We start from the raw sequence: 14,951 nt of genomic DNA on the forward strand, positions 1-14,951 counted from the left end.
GAAAAGAAACTCCAGTTTTTTATTCTACTGCCATGCTTTGTAAAATCTGGGGTATTTAAAAAATTAAATCCCGAGTAGAATAAAGGAACCGAGAAAAAAGCAAGCGAGTGCAAAGGGTTAAATAATAATAAGCAGAATTAGTTAGGCAAGGGTAACAACCTCTTCTTTTCAGGAAAGTCTGATATTATTATTCCTTCTATCAGATTAGTCTAGAGCAGTGGTCGGCAAACTCATTAGTCAACAGGGCCAAATATCAACAGTACAACGATTGAAATTTCTTTTGAGAGCCAAATTTTTTAAACTTAAATTTATTCTAACGCCACTTCTTCAAAATAGACTCGCCCAGGCTGTGGCATTCTGTGGAAGAGCCACACTCAAGGGGCCAAAGAGCTGCATGTGGCTCGCGAGCCGCAGTTTGCCAACCACGGGCCTAGAGGAAGTGTGCCTTCCTCTTGGAGTGAAACGATTTATACAATATCCCATTTCTATTTCTGCATTTGGACATTTAGAACGACTGAAAAGTGATAAATTCATGGCAACTATATTAAAGAGTGTATTATTGACCCAGGCCAATAACTTCAACTTCTTGAAAAGAGGGCTGAAAAGTCTCTTTTAAATACTCAGCAGTGACTGGAGTCTTATGAAACAGCTATCAATAACAAATTCCTTGGACACACTGTGCCTCCAGCTAATGGGTATTGGATGGTTGGGGAAGAAAATAAAGAGGCAATCAAAATCTCCCTCAAGTGAAGCCTCAAAAGAATGAGAAATGTATTAAAGAGATCTGTAAGGCTGGTAAAACACCACTTTTACCCACAAAATGGTTGATTTCTCTATCTTCAAGACCCCTCCTGTCCACCTCCCGCCCCTCCACGGGACCGGACAGAGGGAAAGAAATTTAGTAGGTCTACGTGTTGAGAGGGAAGTGGCCCTATAATGAGTTGGGTTAATAATGACTATTATTCCTGTGTATATTGATGGCACACATTTAGTCTTTAATTTGTAGTAACTTATTTGAATCTCAAATTCTTCCCTCAACCAGGAGACTGTTCAGTCCATGAGGCTTCCCCACCCACCTAAGGGACCCCAATGGCGGTGAGCCTGCCCTTTCTCCAAGTCTTCTAGAAATTGGGTGGCCTCCTCGCCTGGGGTGAAGGGAATTGTATGCAGTTAGGGAACTGGACTGGCAAAGGGGTGGGAAAACAATGGGAGGTTAGGGAAGGAGGGAGAGCCGCGGGGCCTCGGCGCTCTGGGTGGGAGATTGCTCTCCCTCTCGTCCTCGTGTCTGCAGAAGCGCCAACTCCAGGCACCTCCTCAATTTGCTACACTGTCCGGGCCCCACCTTGCGCCCCTCTCCTGAGCGCGGTTCACAACTCGGTCCCACCCCGGGCTCCATCTTCTCCCGTCAGGTCAGGCGCAGGGGCTGGAGGGGAGAGGTTGGCAGGGAGGGAGGGATGCGTGTCCAGGCGAGGCGTGGACGTGAAGGTGGGGTGCCCGCGGCCGGGGCGCAGCCGAGAGCCGCCGGGACGACGTCAGTTTCACGGGGGCGGCGGGCGGCGGCGGGCAGGGGGCACGGCGGGGTAGCCAAGCAACGCCGGACGCGCTGACGTCGCCGGGGCGGCCAACGTCCCCGGCCCGAGGCGGGTGGAGGCGGCTGTGGGTACGTGCGGGCCGGTGGCGCGGGCGCTGGGACGCGGCGTGCGGGCCCGGCCGGCGGGGGCAGACCCCGGGCCCGGGCCCGGCGGCGGGACGGCACCTACCTTCCCGGCCACGGATCCGGCAGTGCGGGGCGCGGAGCCGCCGGAGCGCTGCCTCCTCCTTCCTCCTCCCCCCGCCCCGCCCGCAGCGCGACACACAATACTCGCCGGAAGCGGAAGTCGCTCCTAGAGGCTGGCGGCTGGGAGCCTGTGGCCGCGGGCGGCCGCGGGCCAGGCGCTGCCAGCGCAGAAGAAGGCGGGAGGCCGGAGGTGAGGATCGCAGGCCGGAGTCTAGGGCGAGGAGGGACCCGGAGGGGCCGGGGCCGAAACGTGGTCGCCCCGGCGGCCCGAGGAAGCCTCTGGACGGAGGGCCGCGCATGCGCGTGGCTGAGCGCTGAAGCAGCCCGGCGGGCGCCCGCGGGCGCGGTGGGGAGCTGACCCACCCGGCTGGGCTGGGCTCCGGTTCGGCTCGGGCTGGGTTCGGTTGGTTCTGGGTGGCGCAGGGAGCTGCCGGAGCCGGGCGGGTCGGACTTGGAGCTACACCTGCCTCCGCTGGCCAGTCCGGGAGACGGTGCCTAGCTGCGGCGGCCGTGTACGGGGCGGGCTGCAGGGCTCAGTGACACGTCACTTCCGACTAGGTTAGGGTTCGCCTTACCGCTCTGGGAGTCGGTTCTCCCGGCCGCGGGGTCGTGCCCCTCGCCCTGTGATCTTCGCCCCCGCTGGAGCGGGCCCGAGCGAGCTGGCTCTGCGCCGCCGCTGCTCACCGGTTCCCCCGCTGCTCGCTCCGCCCGCCGCTGCGTGCGAGCCGAGGCCGCTCTTCCCCCCGTTTGGGCGGCGACGCGAGCCTCTCCGCGAGGCGATGGTGCTGGTCTGGACTCCGGACCTCATGGCAGCGCCCTTGCTGCTGGAAGCTTCGCGGGCCCGGGGCGGGAGGAATGGGCGATGGGGCGGGAGGAGCTCGAGCTGGGAGTGGGGCCCTGCCGGTGCGGAAGGGTCGCGCCTTCCCTCCCCGACCCTGGGCTGCGGCCTCGGACTGAAGGGGGTGACCTGTGTGGTGTACCCTCCGAGGGCGGTGGCCGAGGGCCCGACGTGTCGCGTGTAAGTTGTGATGCTCTTTACAAACAATGCTCGGTGTTTAGCCTCACATCCTGGGAGCCAGAAACTATTTGCAGAAAATATTCCAATGTGCGAGTTATGAAGGTTTGTGATCACACGTGCTAAATACAGGTGGTCTACTTTTTCTTTACTGTTCTTTGGCTTTTTGCTCACTTTTCTTTTCGGTAGCCAATGATTGAAGAGGATTAAACTTGAGAAAATTACATTTATTAACTCCCTCCCCGCCTCATTGCTATTGGACCATTAGAAATTGTAGCAGCGGTACTTGTTCTAGTTCACAAAATGCCCCAATTCTAAGGTAGCCTGGCTTTGCAGGGAGAGTGATGAGTGTTGTAATGCTGATTTATACCAAGGCATGCAAAAAGTGAATTACAATGAGATGATTTTTTTAATGAGATGAAAATTTATAAACATTTTAAATAATGTTTTTATATCAGGAGAGGAGACTAGAAGATGGCTTAAAATTAATGAGTCGTATAGAAGAAATAGCCAAATTAGCACTGCAGGTAGAAAACTGTTGAGGTCATGTATGGTGGGTTGGGCAAGTCTGTGTTATTATTTTATTCTGTAGACATAACTTATGCAGCTTTTTAAAAATATATATATTTTATTGATTTTTTACAGAGAGGAAAGGAGAGGGACAGAGAGCTAGAAACATCGATGAGAGAGAAACATCGACCAGCTGCCTCTTGCACACTCCCTACCGGGGATGTGCCCGCAACCAATGTACATGCCCTTGACCGGAATCGAACCTGGGACCTTTCAGTCCGCAGACCGTATCCACTGAGCCAAACCGGTTTCGGCTTATGCAGCTTTTTATTTAGAGTACACATTTAGGTTCTTTCCAAGTCTTACTAAATAAAGGCTATAGTGAACATCCTTGTACATATATCTTTCTTCCTCAGTTTTGAGATATAATTGACATACAATGTTGTAGTAGCTTAAGGTGTGCAACATAATGATTTTGCATATTTGCACAGGTATGTTTAGATTGTCATGCCATAAGGTAATAAGATGGATTTCTGGAAGTTGGGCTGCTGGGTCAAAAGGCATGGACATTTAAACGTCTAATAGAGTCTTCCCATAAGGTTGTACCTATTTATGCCTGTACCATCATGTTATGAGGTAGTCTATCCCTACCACGGAGCCAGTGTTGATATTTCAAGTGTAAAAAATTTTGCTAATATTTTTCATTTAACATTTTTAATGATTGCTTACCTGGTCTTATGCTGCAGGTACCATACATTTTTCAGCCTTTTGTCAGCAGATGGCATTTATTAATTTATTGAATGTTTCTTGGTTTCATTTTTAAATTTTTGCTGCTGCATAAACAGTGTTACAATACAGAGTCTGTGAACATATGTCAATATGTGTAGTGGAATTAGTACTCTGAGGATGGTTCCTTGTTGAAGGATATGATACAGTTTTAACTGTGATGGGTAGTGCAGTGTTGGTTTTTCAGAAGCCTGTTATTCGCACATGTCCCTTGGCAGCAGCGCATGAGCTTGCCCGTTTTCCCACATCCCTGACAGAGGTATCATCTACGTTGGTCACCCCCCAACCAGTAAAGAGATGTCTTAGTCACTTAAATTGCATTTTCTTTTCCTTAGTAATTTAGAGTATCTTTCTGTTAAATGTTTGTCACTAGGATTTGTTTTTCTGGGCATTTTCAATCCTGCTCTTTGCCTGCTTTTCCTATTGGGTTGTTTGTCTTTTTATCTGTTTCTGCATACACGTGTATATATGACAAGTTGTCCTCATTAAGAAGTCCATCCTGACCCTCAGATTCTAATGTACTTTCCTAGGATCTCATATGGTATTTTTTATTTTTTAATTTAACTCTTTTTTAAAAAAATTTTATTGATTTTTTACAGAGAGGAAGAGAGAGGGATAGAGAGTTAGAAACATCGATGAGAGAGAAACAACAATCAGCTGCCTCTTGCACACCCCCTACTGGGGATGTGCCCGCAACCAAGGTACATGCCCTTGACCAGAATCGAACCTGGGACCTTTCAGTCTGAAGGCCGATGCTCTATCCACTGAGCCAAACCGGTTTCGGCTTTAATTTAACTCTTTATCTTTATTTTTAAAAATATGATGTAAAGGGAAGATCTTTATTTTTCCTTAGAGCAGTTCTGTCCATAAGAAATATAATGTAAAACACTCAAGTTTTTTATTTGTCGCTGCATTTTAAAAAAGTAAAAAGAAATAGGTAGGTGAAATTTACTTTTACCAACTTAACCCATTCTGTAAAAAAATAATTTTACATGTAATTAATTTTAAACAATAGTTAATGAGATATTTTGTTCTTTTTTTAATACTAAGTCTTTGAAATTTGATGTATATTTTACTTACGTCACATCTCAGTTTAGACTAGGCATATTTTAGGTGCTCAATGGCCACATGTGGCTCGTGGTTACTGTATTGAACAGGACACATTAGATGGATTAGGTGAATGAGAAGTTCCTGTCATGTGTGAAATTCCTTCATAGTTAGATCTATTTCTGGATTTTTTATTCTGTATTCTAATCCTCTCACCTACAGGGTGTCCCCGAAACATGTATACACACTTTAACAGCTGGTAGCTCAATTGATGTTTCTTTCTTTTCAGCCAGACTAAGCTTTGAAAAAAGGAAATTCATCCTGAAATGCTACTAGAAGTTTGAAAATGCAGTTGAAGTACAAACACTGCCTTTATATTTAGTCAAAGTGTGTATACCCAGGGTGTCTCTCAAAAAATGTATATACACTTTAACAGCTGACGACTCATTATAGATTCAATACAATCCCTATTAAAATACCAACAGCATATTTCACAGATCTAGAACAAACACTCCAAAAATTTATATGGAAACAAGACCCTGGATAGCCACAGCAACCTTGAGAAAGAAGAACAAAGTTGGAGGAATCACAATACCAGATACCAAGTTATACTACAAAGCTACTGTACTCTAAACAGCCTGGTACTGGCACAAGAACAGGCAGATAGACCAATGGAACAGAACAGAGAATCCAGAAATCGACGCAAGCCATTCAACTCAATATTTGACAAAGGAGGCAAGAGCATATAATGGAGTAAGGACAGTCTCTTCAATAAATGGTGTTGGGAAATTGGACAGGTACACTGATCATAAGGAAAATGCTTCTAGCTTTTTCCAGTTGAGTATCATGTTAGCTGTGGGTTTGTCATATATGCTCTTTATCATGTTGAATGAAGTCCCCGCTATTTCTGCTTTGCTGAGAGTTTTTATCATAAACGGATGTTGGATTTAAAAAATGTTTTTATTAGTTTTAGAGAGAGGAAGGGAGAGAGAGAGATAGAAACATCAATGATAAGAGAATTATGGATCGGCTGCCTACTGGGGATCAAGTCTGCAACCTGGGTATGTGTCCTGACCGGGAATTGACCTGTGACCTTCTGGTTCATAGGTTGACACTCAACTATTGAGCAAAACTGGCCAGGCTGATGCTGGATTTTGTTGAATGCTTATTCTGCATCTATTGATATGATCACATGATTTTCAACCTTCATTTTTAAATGTGGTGTATCATGTTAATTGGTTTGTGGATATTGAACTAATCTCAGGAATAAATCTCACTTGATCATGGTTTATGATCTTTTTAACATACTACTGGATTCAATTTACTAATATTTAGTTGAGGATTTTTGCATCTGTTCATCAGGGCTATTGGTCTATAATTTTCTTTTTTTGTAATGTCTTTCGTTTTGGAATAAGGGTTAAACTGGTCTCAAAATGAGCTTGGGAGTCTTCCCTCAATTTTTCTGAGTATGAGGATAGGTATTTTTTGAATGTTTGATAAAATTCACCTGTTGACATCATTCAGTCGTGGACTTTTGTTTGGAGTTTTTTGATTTTATTAGTGGTTATTGGTCTATTCAGATTTTCTGTTTCTTTTTTACTCAGTTTTGGAAGATTGTATATTTCTAAAAATTTATCCATCTTCCAGATCATCCAATTTATTGGTATATAATTGTTCATAGTATTTTTTTAAACATACTCTTTTTTTAAAAAATAGGTAATTTAAAATTTTATTTATTTTTTATATATATTTTTATTGATTTCAGAGAAGGGAGAGGGAGAGAGAGATGGAAACATCAATGATGAGAGAGAATCATTGATTGGCTGCTGCCTCCTGCACATTCCCTACTGGGGACTGAGCACACAACCTGGGTATATGCCCTCGGCCGGATTCAAACCCAGGACCCTTTAGTCCGAAGGCTGATGCTCTATCCACTGAGCCAAACTGGCTAGGGCCATACTCTTTTTTTTTGAAATATGTTTGTATTGATTTTAGAGAGAGGAAGGAAGAGAGACAGAGAAACATTGATGAGAGAGAGAAACATCTATTGGCTGCATCCCGTATACTGGTACATCCCTAATGGGGATAGAACTACAACCTGAATTGAACTGGTGACCTTTTGGTGCATGGAGCTATGCTCAACCAAGTGAGCCATACCAGCCAAGACTCATAGTTTCCTATATAATGAAGAGCTAATATGCAAATGGTCATCACACCGTCACACCGTAAGGGCTCACACACTCAACACTGGGGAGAGAGGAATGGGGACCAGCCAGGCACAAATGAGCTCGCGAGAGAGGAATGGGGACCAGCCAGGCCACGGCCTGGGAGAGGGACAAGCCACACACCCTGCGGTCCCGGGCGCCAGCGGTTGGGGCTGTGGCCTGGAAGAGGGACAGGCTGCCCGCCCCATGGTCCTGGGTGCCAGCGCCTGTGGCTGGAGCCCGGGAGAGGGACAAGTCGCCTGCCCTGTGGTCCTGGGTGCCTGTGGCTACGGCCCGTGCAAAGCTGCTCGTCCACAGTCCCCTGCAGCTGCAGCCAGCCCAGGCAAAGCTGGCTTGGGTCCTGGGTGCCTGTGGCTGGCCAGAGGGAGGGAAGCCAGGGTCCCGGGTACCGGTGACCAGCCGGAGGGGGGAATCCTGGGTCCTGGATGCGGGGCAAGGCAGAGATGGTTAGGGGCAATCAGGCCAGCAGGGGAGCAGTTAGGGGCAATCAGGCAGGCAGGTAGAGGTGGTTTGGGGTGATCAGGCAGGCAGGCAGGTGAGTGGTTAGGAACCAGCAGTCCCGGATTGTGAGAGGCAGTTGGACATCACCCAAGGGGTCTCAGATTGGATAGGGTGCAGGCCGGGCTGAGGGATTCCCCCAACCCTCCATGCACAAATTTTGTGAACCGGGCCTCTAGTCTATATATATAAAAGGCTAATATGCTAAGTGTTCTTCCCACTGTCCAACCGGTTGCTATGACTCACACTGACCACCAGGGGCAGATGCTCAACATAGGAGCTGCTGTGGTGTGCACAGAGAAACGGCACCACGGACCTGGTGCTGACAGAGTAACACTGGGCATCCCCCGAGTGTAAGGTGACCAGACGTCCCGCTTTTGGCGGGACAGTCCCGATTTTTAACAATTTGTCCCGCGTCCCGCGGTGTTTTAAAAAAGTCCCAATTTTTTGAAAGAATGCACGACAAGCTAGGGAACAGCAGGAGAACGGGAAGGGAATATACGGTTTTTGGCGGCCATGTGGCTATTTAGCCAGGATATGAGTTTTATATTATTTTTGTTAATTTTATAATGTTAAACTTTAATAATAACAAATAATTGTTGAGAACTGATTATCGAGAACTGCTTATCAAAGTTCGCATTGTTGATCAGTTGTTAGAATTCGACCACCATTGTTTGGACTTAATGAACAATGGCATTTTTTGGGATTGGCAACGACGAAAACATTTTGTAACTGTCTCTCAGACAATACACATCGTACTGCGTGCTAGTAAGCTAGTTAAACAAGTGATGTCATTACAAATCAGCTATTCAGATAATTTAGGTAAGTAATTTATTTATTTATTTCATAAATACATAAATTTTCTTGAATTTAGCAGACAGTACTCGTATTATTTATATTTTATAGTGGCGGCAAAAAGTCTAGCGCCGGCCTTGAAAGTGACACTTACGACTTACGTTACGACAAATTCAGAGGAAAAATAATACAAGTTAGTATTGTTATTATTTAGAAAGAAATATAGGATTAAAATTAAAATCATTTTTAAAATATAGTTACTTTATAACAATCAAATTAATTTAATTTACAAACTAACAATAAAATATGTTCATGTAATTATGTACCTACTTACTGTGTTTTTAAGCAATATGTATATAATAATTTATAATATAATTAAAAATTTTTTTTTTTAGATTTTTAACATAATGAGTAAGAAAAGAGGATGCAGCCGAAACCGGTTTGGCTCAGTGGATAGAGCGTCGGCCTGCGGACTGAAAGGTCCCAGGTTCGATTCCGGTCAAGGGCATGTACCTTGGTTGCGGGTACATCCCCAGTAGTGGGTGTGCAAGAGGCAGCTGATCGATGTTTCTCTCTCATCGATGTTTCTAACTCTCTATCCCTCTCTCTTCCTCTCTGTAAAAAATCAATAAAATATATTTAAAAAAGAAAAAAGAAGATGAGGCAATCTCTTATTCTAAAAGAAAAAAAAAAGAAAAGAGGATGCAAATTCAACGATGATGTAAGAAGTGAATTTCCTTTTATTAAAAAAACCAAAAGCGATTACAATATAGACCAAATTTTTAACTAAGAACACACCCCCCCCCCCCCCCCCCCGGTCAATGGTGTCCCGCTTGACCAATGTTAAAATCTGGTCACCTTACCCAAGTGGGACACAGACCCCGCCACCACCCTGGAGCAACACCACACCAAATTGCGGCCAAGGCTGCCAAGACCCCATGGCGCAAAATGCAGCCCACAGCCCAGCCCAGGTGGGCACCGGGTAATGACGTCACATAGCAACGCCTGGCTTCCTCTCCCTAGCGATGACTAGCCTCCTTGTAGTTTCTTCAGTCCAAGAACACAGGTGGAACATTTTACACTTTAACCAAATGTCTGTGAAGCATTTTCCCGTGCCTCATCTCATTTGATCCTCACAGAAGTCCTGGAGTAGGTAGATAGGAGATTCGGTGGAATCCTATTTTCTTTTCATTATCCGGAAAATGGAGATTTAGGAAGCTTAGAAATTTGATCCAACTGAAAAGAAGTCAGAAATGGTGGACCTCTCCCTAGCCAGTTTGGCTCAGTGGATAGAGCGTCGGCCTGTGGACTGAAGGGTCCTGGGTTTGATTTTGGCCAAGGGCACATGCCCTGGTTGTGGGCTCGATCCCCAGTGTGAGATGTACAGGAGGCAGCCGATCAATGATTCTCATCATTGATGTTTCTCTATCTATCCTCTGAAATCAATAAAGAAATATATATTTTTTTTAAAAAAAAAGGAGAAAAGAAATGGTGGACCTTGAAATTACCTGAAAGAGAAGTTGGGGTGCTTCACTGGGCTGGAAAAAGTTTAGCTAAATCAGAAAGCAGGTCTAATTAAGCAAGTTTATTCTATATATATAAAAGGCTAAGTTGACTAGTGCATGTGTGATACATATGAAGCTCTTGCCGGCACCAATTGAACGCGTGTGTTTTGATCTGTCATTGTTGATCGTGAATTTGGTTGACACTCCTATTATAGAGAAAGGGCAAATAGCAATCCTACCTAATAAAACATTAATATGCAAATTGACTGTACCTTCGCTACACCCATAAGCCATGCCCACCAGCCAATCAGGAGCAAATATACACATTAAACCAGCAAAGATGGCGGGGGGTGGGTGTTGGGATCCAAGCAATGATGGTGGACTGGAGCAGGCGGTTAGCTCCGGCAGACGGCTGACCAGGTCCCGGATAGGGGCTTGGAGTCTAGCATAACAAAAAGAATATTCAGCAGAAGCATTAGACAAGGTTTCATAAGTTCTCCCCCAGGTCACCACTGTTCTCTTATATATTTTAATTATCCCAGACTTTGCCTGATGGGATTTGATTTGAATTATGCCTGATAGAGATTACATGGCATGAATTGTAGGCTCATTCTTTTTGTGGTTGCCTGACTGAGAAAGGCCTTGGAATGAGAGAAGGCACTTTTATTTTCCTTTTTCACTCTATAGAGACTGAGGAATTACAGTTATATGAAGAAGTTAGTGAGAGAATGAAAGTCTCATGCTGTATTTTTCTGTAAGTTTTATCATGTGGACTATCAAAAACTTGGTGGGATCCTTTTCAAGAGGTGTTACAAAAATTATGTTGGAATTAACATTCAAGAGTAAAAGGAGAGAAGTGAGTGGTGGGTCAAGGAAAGAACTTTGTCCTAGAAACCAAATAGAAGCCACATAAACCTTCAGATTCTTACTCATTGTGCTTTGGAGGTATTAAAGGATAATTTTTTTTTAAATTTCTTTATTGATTAAGGTGTCACATATTTGTCCTCATCCCCCCATTCCCATCCCACACCCCTCCCCATGGATGCCCCAACCCTCTGTTGAACTTAAGCATTGGTTAGGCTCATATGCATGCACACAAGACCTTTGGTTGATCTCTCCCCCCTCCCCCCACCCTTCCCTATCCTCCCTCTGAGGCCCGATAGTCCGATCGATGCCTCCTTGTTTCTGGTTCTGTTCTTGTTCATCAGTCTATGTTGTTCATCATTTCCCCTAGATGAGCGAAATCATGTGTCACTAGAGATATAAGAATTGAATGTGCGACGAGCAATAGTAGTTATGCTGACAGGCAAATGAATCAGTCTGTAGTGAGTTTCTTTCTGGACCAACAGTTCTTTTGAGACCCAATATCAATGTCTACCAGTTTAAAGGATAATTTTTTTAAAAGGTAAAATCATGACTCATAATCTGTATAGATAAAAGGCTAAGTGACCGACATTTGTCCATCCGTCTGACCAACCGGTACATATGACGCACTGGAAATTTAAAAATAAACTTTGACTCGGACACGTGCCATACATATAAAGCTCTCGCTGGCGCTAATTTGAATGTTGCATTTGGTGGGAAAGTTCTTTTCAGAGGGGATATTTGTGTCCCCATGCTATACGATTGGCCATAGTACAAACGAGTTTAAAGTACTGTAGTGTTTGGGGATGTTTCAGACAGTTGTCTCTTAAAACAAATATGAGATCAGAGGATTCTGCTTATAGTGAATGGTTAGTAAAACTTGGAGATGGCAAACTTGATAGCAGTTTTCATTTAGAAATGGATATTATTGAAATTACCCATGAAATGATTTTTAATGGATCTATTATTAAAGCCACCTTTGGAAATAGTATATTGATAGATAATATTAAAAATATATCTAAACGTGCAATTCTTTGTCCAAAAAATAAGCACGTTCAAAAATTAAATGAAGAAATTTTAGATATACTTGATGGAGATTTTCACACCTATTTTGAGTGATGATTCCATTGACTCAACAGACGATGCTGAAAAGGAAAATTTTCCTATTGAATTTCTTAACCTTTTGCACTCGGATGTCGAGTGTGACTCGACACGGTTAGCATCGGTAGCAGTTCTTTTTATACTCTTTGAATGTATCAATGATTTATAATATAAAAACATCCAAATAAGTAAGTTTGTATGAAAAGAAACTCCAGTATTTTATTCTACTGCCGCGCTTTGTAAAATCTGTGGTATTTAACAAATTAAATCCCGAGTAGAATAAAGGAATCAAGAAAAAAGCAAGCGAGTGCAAAGGGTTAATAGTATTACTCCTTCTGGAATGCCGTGTCATAAATTAAAATTGAAAGTGGATGTAATCAATCATCGTGCTATTGAGAAATCTTAATAGTAAATGGGGTCTTTGTAATGGTACCAGATTTATTATCAAAAGATTGCAACCCTTTGTGTTAAATATTTATATATAAAAAAAAAAAGATTGCGACCTAACATTATCAAAGCTGAAATATTAACAGGATCTGCAGAGGGAGAGATTTTTCTAATTCCAAGAATGGATTTGTCCCCATCTGACACTGGCCACCCATTTAAGTTAATTCAAAGATAGTTTCCCATTATGCCAACATTTGTGATGACTATTAATAAATCACAAGGACAAACTCTAGACAGAGTAGGAATATTTCTACCTGAACCCGTTTTTGGACATGGTCAGTTATATGTTGCTTTCTCTCTCTCTCTCTTTTTTTTTTTAAAGTATTTAAAAAAATATTTTATTGATTTTTTTACAGAGAAGAAGGGAGAGGGATAGAGAGTTAGAAACATCGATGAGAGAGAAACATCGATCAGCTGCCTCCTGCACACCTACGGGGGATGTACCCGCAACCAAGGTACATGTCCTTGACCGGAATCGAACCTGGGACCTTTCAGTCCACAGGGCGACGCTCTATCCACTGAGCCAAACCAGTTACGGCTGTTGCTTTCTCCTGAGTTCAAAGAGCATGTTACGTTAAAGTTAAAGTTGTAAATACTTTATCTCAAAGGAAATTAGTCAAGCACTCTGAAAGTGTTTTGACTCTTAATGTGGTATACAGGGAGATATTAGAATAATAATTTTATCAGTCATTATTTGCATCAATATTGTTTTTATATTATGAGTTTGTTATTGTTATATCATTTTGTTATTATTTAGTTATTAATAAAATTATGTATTATTTTCATATACATTGTACTCATTTCCTTTTATCTCTCACACTTTTATTATAGAGAAAGGGCAAATAGCAATATTAAAATATTTCATCTAATTAATTCCCTTTCAATGTGCACGAATTTTGTGCACCGGGCTACTAGTATTAAAATATTTCTTCTAATTAAATTCCTTTCAGTGTGCATGAAATCATGCACCGGGCCACTAGTTTTATAATCTTTTGTATTTCAGTGGTGTCACTTCTGTTTCATTTCTCATTTTATTTACTTGGGTCCTCTCTTTTTTCTTCATGAGTCTGGGTAAAGGTTTATTGTTTTTACCTTTTTAAAGACCAGCTCTTGGTTTTATTGATCTTTTGTATTATTTTTTTTAGACTATTTTGTTTATTTCTATGCTGATCTTGATTATTTCCTTCCTCACTTTGGCTTTGTTTGTTGTTCTTCTAGTTCCTTTAGGTGTAAGTTTGTTTATTTCAGGTTTTTCTTGAGGTAGGCCTGTGTTGCTAAGAAGTTCCCTCTTAGAACTGCTTTTGCTGTGTCTCACAGATTTGGGGTCATTGTATTTTCAAGGTATCATTTGATTTCTTCTTTGATTTTGTTGTTAAACCATTCACTGTTTCATAGTATGTCATTTAGCCTCCATGTGTTTGTGAGTTTTTTCAGTTTTCTTCATGTACTTGATTTCTAATTTCATACTATTGTAATTAGAGACAATGCCGGATACGATTTCATTCTTCTTAAATTTATTGAAACTTGTTTGTGTCTATTTGAGGCCTTTTTTGGTTCCATATACATTTTTGGAGTATTTGTTCTAGATCTGTGAAATATGCCCTTGGTATTTTTTCATTTATTTATTTTCTTTATTTTCTTTTATTTATTTATTGTGGCCCAGTGCACGAAATTCGTGCACTGGGGGTCGGGGGTCCCTCAGCCCAACCTGCCCCCTCTCACATACTGGGAGCCCTCAGGGGATGTCCTACTGACGGCTTAGGCCCGTGCCCCACAGGAAGCGTACCTAAGCCGCAGTCTGGCCTCCCTTTGTGGGAGGCAACCGGGCTGGTCAGGGGAAGGCACCAGCCCCATCACCCCACTGCTGCAGCCACTGTCAGTCACCACAGCTACCAAGGTGTTTTCATCAACACGGGCTCCAGTCCTTTCACCAAGAAAATATGACAACTTTCTTTAGGCATTTTCAAGATGTGTCTTTCATATGATATGGATTTCTTTATTTATTTTATATCCTCACCTGAGGGTATGTTTCCATTGACTTTTAGAGAATGTGGAAGAGAAAGGGAAAGACAGAGAAACACTTTGATTGGTTGCCTCCTGCATGAGCCCTGATCTGGGCCCCGGCCAGGGAGGAGCTGCAACCTAGGTACATGCCTTTGATCAGAATCAAACCCAGACCCTGCTGTCTGCAGGCTGAGACATTATCCACTGAGTCAAACTGGCTAGGGCAGGATATGACATTTCTTAGCCTTCCAGCAGCGGACCTTCGTTTTTTTCTCCAGAAGTGTGGTGGAAAAGCCCTAGATTGCCTTTTTGGATTCTTATTACCCAAGTTACTAAGAATATTACCAGTGGCATACAGGAAGCTTAGCCAATGTGCA

At 43.3% G+C, this 14,951-nt stretch overlaps 1 long non-coding RNA gene across 1 annotated transcript; it reads left to right on the forward strand.

The window, feature by feature from the left end:
• Positions 1–1,847: 1,847 nt before the first annotated feature.
• LOC307105478 lies at positions 1,848–10,117 on the forward strand. The gene is made up of 2 exons (XR_013814021.1): positions 1,848–1,967; positions 5,425–10,117. It is a non-coding gene; the product is annotated as an uncharacterized lncRNA (long non-coding RNA).
• Positions 10,118–14,951: the final 4,834 nt, after the last annotated feature.

Source organism: Cnephaeus nilssonii (assembly GCF_951640355.1).
Source record: "Cnephaeus nilssonii genome assembly, chromosome: 9".
NCBI lineage: Eukaryota > Metazoa > Chordata > Mammalia > Chiroptera > Vespertilionidae > Cnephaeus > Cnephaeus nilssonii.